Raw genomic sequence first — 8,231 nt, 5'->3', positions numbered from 1 at the left:
ATGTCTTTGAACAGAACGATTTATGAATTCTCAAGTATATTTATAAATTGAAGCCACTTTATAAATAAACAAAAACATAATCTGGAAATTATGCAATACTATTTTTAAAATATTATGCGGGCCAATTCTGATGGCCTTTTTTGACTTTCATGGCCTTTTTAGACACAGGTGCACTTACATATGTGCAGGCAATACACTCATACACATAAAATTAAAATATTAAAATATTAAAAACAAAACAGCTATGACAGAAACAATGATCACAGTCATAAATTATATTTGGCATGTGCTATGTTTCAATAGAAACTCATAAGGTTAACTTTTGTCCTCCTTTTCTGATGAATTAGACAGAATGAATATATGCTATCAGTTAAAAGAGAGAGGCAAAGAATTATTAAAGTGACCTAAGCAGGTTTACAACAGGAAATGCTTCAAAAAACTGTAGAATGTATGATATGTTAGATTATTTAAAAGTAGAGATCAAGGGGCTGGAGAGATATTTCAGTGGTTAAAAGCTCTGATTGCTCTTGCAGAGGACCTGGGTTGATTTCCCAGCACCCACATGATGGCTAACAACCATCCGTAACTCCAGTTTTAGGGGATTTGAGGCCTTCTTTTGACCTCCACGGGCATTGCACAACATGGGTATACTTACACACATGCAGGCAGTACACTCATACACATAAAATAAAAATATTAAAATAGTAAAACAAAAGTAGAGATCAAATATTGCCAATCATATATGTGCCAGCACACTGATGAAAAAATATCCCACCAGAGACCAGGTAAAGGCAAACTCCCAATATCCTATATTATACCTACATTTTTAGGCACTCTGTATTAGGGTTCTGAGGTTCCTTTTCTGTGGGGAGCCGCCTGCCGTCCCTGCAGATGCCATTACAAGATGGCGCTCACATCCGGTTCATGCTGAGCAGTAAATAAGTCAGTACGCATGCCCGAAGTAATTTTCCACCTTCTAGTCTCTGCCTACCTCGTGGCGTGATATGGGCTGATGAGTTTGCGACCAATCAAGAGTTGCCACGTCCAAGACGGGCTTACTAACCTATATAAGGGCTGGGTTTCCGACATTCGGGGTCTTCGCCCTGTAAGCTTATGCTCTCCCTCTCAAGATGCATTAAAGCTTTTCTGCAGAAGGATCCTGAGTGTGCCGCGTCGTTCTTGCTGGCGAGACGATAGCGCGGGACACTTTTCCCTGTGTAAACTATTTCTAAATTTCTCACATTCAGATGAGTCAGTTCTATTTTTAGTATAATGTCAGTTGAGGAACTGGCCTGCAAAATTGTACTGAAGTTTTATAACCAAATACTTCTGTTAAATCAATTATCTCTTTCATGATGTTTGTTTTCAATTATTATCAAATATCAGTCATTAAAAAATCTACAAGGGAAGATCTTAAAATTGACAGATGTCTATCTACTCAGAGGTTTTGATTTTTGGTCAGAAGAATTCCTGGAGGTACAGAGACAGGGAAAGTAGAAGTGGTCTGGTTTTTGTATATATTCCTAGGTGAAAACAACATTATTCTATGATGTTTAGTTTCACTAATATAAATTGATGAAAATTCAATGCTCAGTCCATTAGGATAATGTTCTTAATTGGACATAGCACCCCAGTTCTCTCTGCCTCAGCCTCTCATGTTCCATAAAATTTACAACTTCATAAGTTTACTGTTTGAGCCATAGGATCTGAGACAATTTGTGATGTGGTAGATGCTGAACAATATCCACTGAATGAAAATATCAATAAATGGTGCTTGAATTTCAGTGAAAGACTATACAGGAACTGAGATGAAATGTAGCCTTTCCTAGGTTTGGAAGTGGAGTCTATGATGTGTTTGCATTAACATATTAGACATTATAGCATTCCGCTTATTAAGGATAATTATGATAGCAAAGTTAAACGTTTTCCAATTGTCCTTAAGCTCTGAGAAAATAGACAAAATGACAAAAGAAATAGGGATTTAAGAAAGAGTAGATAATAAAGAATGCTAGTTTGGGTATTTTTTTTGTTTATGTGTGTATCAACTGTTATTGGAGAGGAAATGTGTCCACTTCAAGAGGAGATAAGGAGGGTATGTATCAGAACTAGAAGAGAAAGAAAGTTTCTAAAGGGAAAGAGTGACCAAGCCATACAGGCTGATAGATACATGGAGGCTGCATGAGAAGACAGGTGGGAGGGTTGAAAAATTAAGTGGGGAGATGAAGTCATGTTCTTGCCATATTTAGATCCTTTATATCTCTAAATTTAGAAATGCAAGAGAACATAAAATTAGCACAGTAACTGTTGGGAGATGTGGAATTCAAAGAAGATTTTAAAATAGATATGAGTTACTGACTACATGTTGATAGAGATGATTGATCAGAAAATGATAGGTTAGAGAAGCAAGAGAAAGAAAATATAATGAAGGAATAATGTTCTCAAAAAGCTTAAAGCTAACGAGACATTGTATTCACTTGTCTCTTATCTTTGCTATATTCATGCAGAATTAACTATGCTATGTTATATTCTATTACATTTCATACTATCATATTTCTATGTTTAGTAATCATCAGATAGTTACTTCATTTTTTTCTGAAGGTAGGCTCTAACCAAAAGTTTATTTATATTGTCACTGTACTTATGGATAAGGTCACTTGGGTCCCAGGCAACCTATGGAGAGTGGGAGAAAGACTGAGCAAAAGGCAGTGAGTTGATGGCACAACCTCTTCCTCAAGGAGAGAAGAACTGGTCATAGAACATAATCTTATTGTTCTTGCTGTGCTAGATGAGGAAAAGGAAGTGGTGGTAGGCACAGAAGCATGGGGGAATTGCCAGCACATCAGTATCATGATGGTGATGGTGGCAGTCACAGCCTCTGTGTCCTCCTCATTGACCTGCACAAAGGACTTGTTCATGACCTTGGACAGAGAAAAGTCTTGCTTGAATATTCCAGAAGTCTTCCCTGGCCTGATCAAAATGTCAATCATGCTGAGACAGCAAAGGATATCCTTCATGTAATTCTCAAATTTAAATGAAGGGAGAAAAACCTCTACTTCTTTTTCACCCATCTTGTCCAGCCTGGTCCACTCTATGAATTTTTCATAAGTGATTTCCTTTTCCACCAATCTCCTCAGTGTACTCATCCAGAATCAGGATGATGATGCTGAGCTCATTGCCCATATAGATAAGCAGCAGAATCTTGATGATCATCTCTTCTGTAGAAGTCATCTTAAAAGTAGGTGTTCCAGCTAGTGCGATCATGGCATTTCTAGTGTATGTCAATAGCAAATTTTCAATTGGATATAATGCCTGCTCTTAGGGATGGAACACCCATCTGGTACTGTAGACCAGGGAAACCCCCTGTGGCAGGGGAGGGTATAGGCCCCAGTGGGAAGTCACTGCAATTGCTTTTTTAGATAGATGTGATGTACCTGGTAAAGTATCCACTGAAATGGGCCACTGTATGGCATAACAAAGAACCAGGCCCAGCTCAGGCCACCTGCCATAAGGAATGGGGAAAGGGCTTCTGCATATGTGATGGCCCAGTGCCATAGGGCGTGGCAATGACAACCTACTGAAAGATGATCTGACCAGAGACAGACTGCCATTGGATATAGTAGGATGGCATGGGAAACCATGATTGGCTAGTCAACCCCTTATAATCCCAAACACTTCCCAGAATAAACAAGTCTGTAGCAGCTCACCCTCTGCTTGCTTTCACCTGACTCCTGGTGTCTGTGTCATGACTCTGCACCTCTCACTCCCATATTGGCAGGGACCCGGCCCTTTGGCGTTGGCAAGGTGCCCCCAGGCTGGTTACTGGTGACTAGGCCCCTTTCTATTTTGTGTGCTGACAGCTACTCGAGGGTGAGTGGGCAGCCCCCTCCTCTTCCCCTTTCTTGTGTCCATCTCCCCCTCCTGATAAAAAGGCACACCTTGCCACACAGTCCTGAAGCCTGTGTTGGCCCCTCCCCACCTTTCACTCATCCCAGCAAAATCATATGTAGGTCTGAACCACCCCCCAGCCCTGATTTTGGAACCGAGGCAAGGCTGTTGGCTGAGCCTTTCTGGAGATACTGTATGGGCATACGGCCATGGCATAATGACCTACGGAAGTTCCCCATTAAGCACTAGACACTGGGGTCCTGAACATTCTGTCTGTATGTCTCAGTGGACCCCGACCATTGGCATCCTGATCTGCTTAATCATCATACTAGGTCTAATACTTCACTTCTCCACCCTTTCCCAATAAGAGGACTCCTCCTTTCCCTCTCCCCTGGGCACCAACCTTTCAGTTTATGACTGCTTAAACACCACTTTCCCATCTCATCACAAGGCGCCACAATTACAGGCCCTCAAAGCGTTACTTCTGCAGCACTGTTTTAAGATGGAAATGGAAGACCTTAATGGCTTTTGGGATGAGACCCTCGTCTTGGCCCCCTGGATTAGCCTGGAGAACATCTGGGACTCAACTATTTGGTTTCACGTTCTCTTTCTTGAAAGGAAGAATGAGGTCCACAAGGGGCATATTTCTTCTGCTCCATTTTTTCCTATCCTTCTGGCTATAATTGCCAGTCTCAAGGGCTCTTTCATGGAGTAAGCCATCTCCCAACATAATGAGAGTTGTAAAGAGGACCCCAGACAGGCCCTACAAACCTCGTCCCTCTCATCCCCTAATGATGATTCCAATGAGGACGAGGATCGGCCTATTGATGAAACAGGTCCCCCTGCCCCTCCTCCCATCTACTCCTGGGGTGAACTCCATCCAGACCATCCTGGTCACACCCATACTGCCACTGATTTGTCTCCAAACACAGTAAAGGCCAACATCCCCCCCAGCACCCCCACTTGCCTCCCTTCCTGTTAATGTGGGGCAGGATGTTGCTGCAAGGCCCTGGATCCTCACCCTTCTTACTGATTTCGCTCTCATCAGAAAGGCAGCACAGGAATCTGGTGTTGACTCCCCATACTTTGAACAGGTTCTCCTGCAATGGGAAACTCATCTCCAAACACATTATGATTAGTACTCTCTCTTAAAGGGAGTACTCCAGTCTGCAGAGTTCCTCCAATGGAGAGCCACCTATAATGACCTGGCTGAGACACAGGCCCTCCAAAACTCTAATTGGGGATCCCCAGTACTCTGGATATGCTCCTAGGCATAGGCCCCTATATGTATCCCACGTCTCTGGCCACAATGGGCATTCATGCCTACTTTGACCATGTTAAGTCCTTAGCCCTGCAGGGTCTTAAAGCCTGCCTTCCCCAGAAACCAGAGACTTTCTTCTGTAATTTGGTACAAGGCCCTTCCAAGGGCTTTACAGAATGCCTTACTCAAGTCACTGAGTTGGTGGACTGGTGCACCCCCCTGGACCTGCCAGGGATGCATTGATCAAAAAATTGGCTTGGGAAGGGGCATCCATGGTGGCTTGTAATGCCATCACTGCCATTTGTAATTAGGATCTCCATGAATGGATAGTTGCCACCAAGGATTTAAATCCCTTGGCAGCCCCCTTCGAGGCCTTGACTGCCTCTGTACAAGCTTTGAAAATGGACCATAAACCCCCTTAGGGCTGTTACAGCCTCTGGGAGTAAATCCCAGAGGTCTTACCCAAATTCCCTGTGGCAGGTGGATATTACCCATTACCCATATCTTGTCCTTTGGCAAGCTCAAGTTTGTACATGTCACCATAGACACCTATTCTAAGTTGGTCTATGCCATCGCCCTCTCCAGAGAGATGGCCTCCCACCTTATCAAGACCACCAAAACCACCATGTTGACCATGGGTGTACCCTGGGCAATCAAAACAAATAATGGCCCTGCATATACGTCTGCCCAGTTCTCTTCCTTCATGGTGTCCTGGGGTATAAAGCATTCCACTGTAATCTCCTACTACCCCCAAGGGCAAGCCATTATAGAAAGAACCAACCGCATGCTTAAAGAACTTATTCTGAAACAAAGCTTCAATATGTTGCCCAGAGACTCTCACTTGATACTTGTGGAGGCTCTCTTTACCTACAACTTTCTCACTTTTTATAAAGTGGGATTGTCTCCTGCTTACAAGCATTGGAGATCCCAACCTGCTACACCCCCCCCCACCCTTAGTCCGCTGGAGAGACCCTCTCACTGGCGCTTGGCGGGGCCCCCACCCTCTCTTAACACAGGGCCGAGGATATGCCTGTGTCTTTCCAGAGCCCTCACAAACTCTGATCTGGGTCCCCACGCGCAACATTCACCCTATCGTTGACGCAGGGATTGACACGGAGAACCAAGATGTTACAGGGAGCCACTTACAAGCTACAAGCTCCCGGGGAGACAAAGTACAACATATTGTCAGGCATCTCTCATCTGTGAAGCGTGCTTTCTTTTTCTCTAGCCCTCGCAGGTTCCTCACTCCATCTTCAACACACCTTTCCTGTTGCCACCTGATGCCAGCCCATCTACATCGCAGAACCACCCCCCATGCCTCCTTCATGACAGGCCAAACCTCTTGGGTCTTTTCACCAGGATGGCGGGTAGTCAATGACTGGTAAGGCTTCAATAGTTGAGGCAACCTAAGACAAGCACCACCGCTTGAGGTGATCCCCTGAGGCCTGGGGTCAACAAAGGTATGGCACAGAACCATGCCTCCCAGGGTCACATTTATTTAAAACAAAAAAGGAGGATATGTATGGCATTACAATGAACTGGGCCCAGCTCAGGCTGCCTTCCATAAGGAATGGGGAAAAGGCTTCCTCACACATGACGGCCCAGTGCAGTTGGGCATGGCAATGACAACCTGCTAAGAGATGATCTGCCTGGAGACAGACTTCCATTGGATATCAGAGGACGGCATGGGAAACCATGATCGGCTAGCCAACCCCTTATATCCCTAAATGTTTCCAAGAATAAACGAGTTTGCAGGAGCTTGCCCTCTGCTTCCTTTCACCCGACTCCTGGTGTCTGTGTCATGACTCCACACTTCTTACCCCCATATTTGCAGGGACCCTTTGTTCCCCTCTGGCTGGCTCCAGGGGAGAACAGTAACAGGCCACCACCCCATGGAAAACAGATGATGCAGAGACCCGAAAGTTCAGTGCCTTGCCATAATGGGAGGAAAATCATCCCACACCTATCACCCCCTGCAATGCTCAGGGACTATTTTGGAAGAGCTTGGCAGAAAGAATGTAGAGCTGGAGGAAGGGGTGGAGTGTTACCTGGAAATGTCCTCCAACAACTATGAGGGTAAGGTATAGTCACACCTCCTTCCTTTGCTCGTCAAGGCATCAATGGGTGAGTCAGTTACCCTTCTCACCCAATCAGTCGACCTTAGCTGCATTTGGGAGGGGTTAAGAATTTATAAGTCATAAGACAACTTTCTAGTCATTTTGTTAGGCTCTTGGGAATTCACAAGATGTATATTTGAGTGTGGACTTTTTAGCACAGCCATAAATGGAGGGATGCCACTGTCCTGTAAATAAATCTCAAATCCTGTGCTCTGTCAGCAAGCCCAATAAACTTCTTAGAATTTTCCAAAAATCAAACAAACAAACAAAAAAAAAACAGAGCTAATGGAAACCTTTATTATTCCACTAAATTTGACCCCATATTGACAAATTCCTTGGTCTTTGATTTCTTATTCCTATCTTCCCCCCCTTAAATTTCATTGTTTTTATAATTTTATGTAACCTGCTTCAAGTTATTTCTGGGAAAGTGTGCTAAAATTTGCTTCCCTTTGGCATAAAATAAATAAAATAAAATAATATTAGATTACATTTTTTAAAAGTAGAATATGTCAGAGATGTAATGAAATGCTTCTTCTAAAAATAAAAAATAAAATAAAATAAAAAAGTAGACTTCCTATACATTATTTGCATAGGTTTCTCCTCCTCATTGTTGGTGACTTTGAAAATCTCCTAGGTGTCTTATTTGCTAAACTGACTCTCCAAACTTCCTTTGAAGGAGATGGTGCTCACAAAGACCAGCTTAATTTTTTCATTCACTGCACCTGAAGACAGCAACTCTTTAATTTTATCTCTTTCTTTTTACCTACCAAGGTATTTATGTGTTTTCAGGATTGCTCTGTAGCATTGGCAAATTCCAGTTCTCCCACTGTGCTTTGTAGAACTTGTGGAAAGAATCTTTGAAAGATGACAGGATCACAAGACTTCCTGAAGATCTTATTTGTAATTCCATCTCAGTTTGAAGAGGCATTTCTCTATTTCTAATAAACAATGATAGTGTAGAGATATTT

At 43.1% G+C, this 8,231-nt stretch overlaps 1 pseudogene; it reads right to left on the bottom strand.

The window, feature by feature from the left end:
* Positions 1-2,621: 2,621 nt before the first annotated feature.
* LOC103732464 lies at positions 2,622-8,191 on the bottom strand (annotated as a pseudogene).
* Positions 8,192-8,231: the final 40 nt, after the last annotated feature.

Source organism: Nannospalax galili, unplaced genomic scaffold, assembly GCF_000622305.1.
Source record: "Nannospalax galili isolate Female #2095 unplaced genomic scaffold, S.galili_v1.0 scaffold1131, whole genome shotgun sequence".
Classification (NCBI taxonomy): Eukaryota; Metazoa; Chordata; class Mammalia; order Rodentia; family Spalacidae; genus Nannospalax; species Nannospalax galili.
This window is presented reverse-complemented; position numbering and strand designations above follow the sequence as displayed.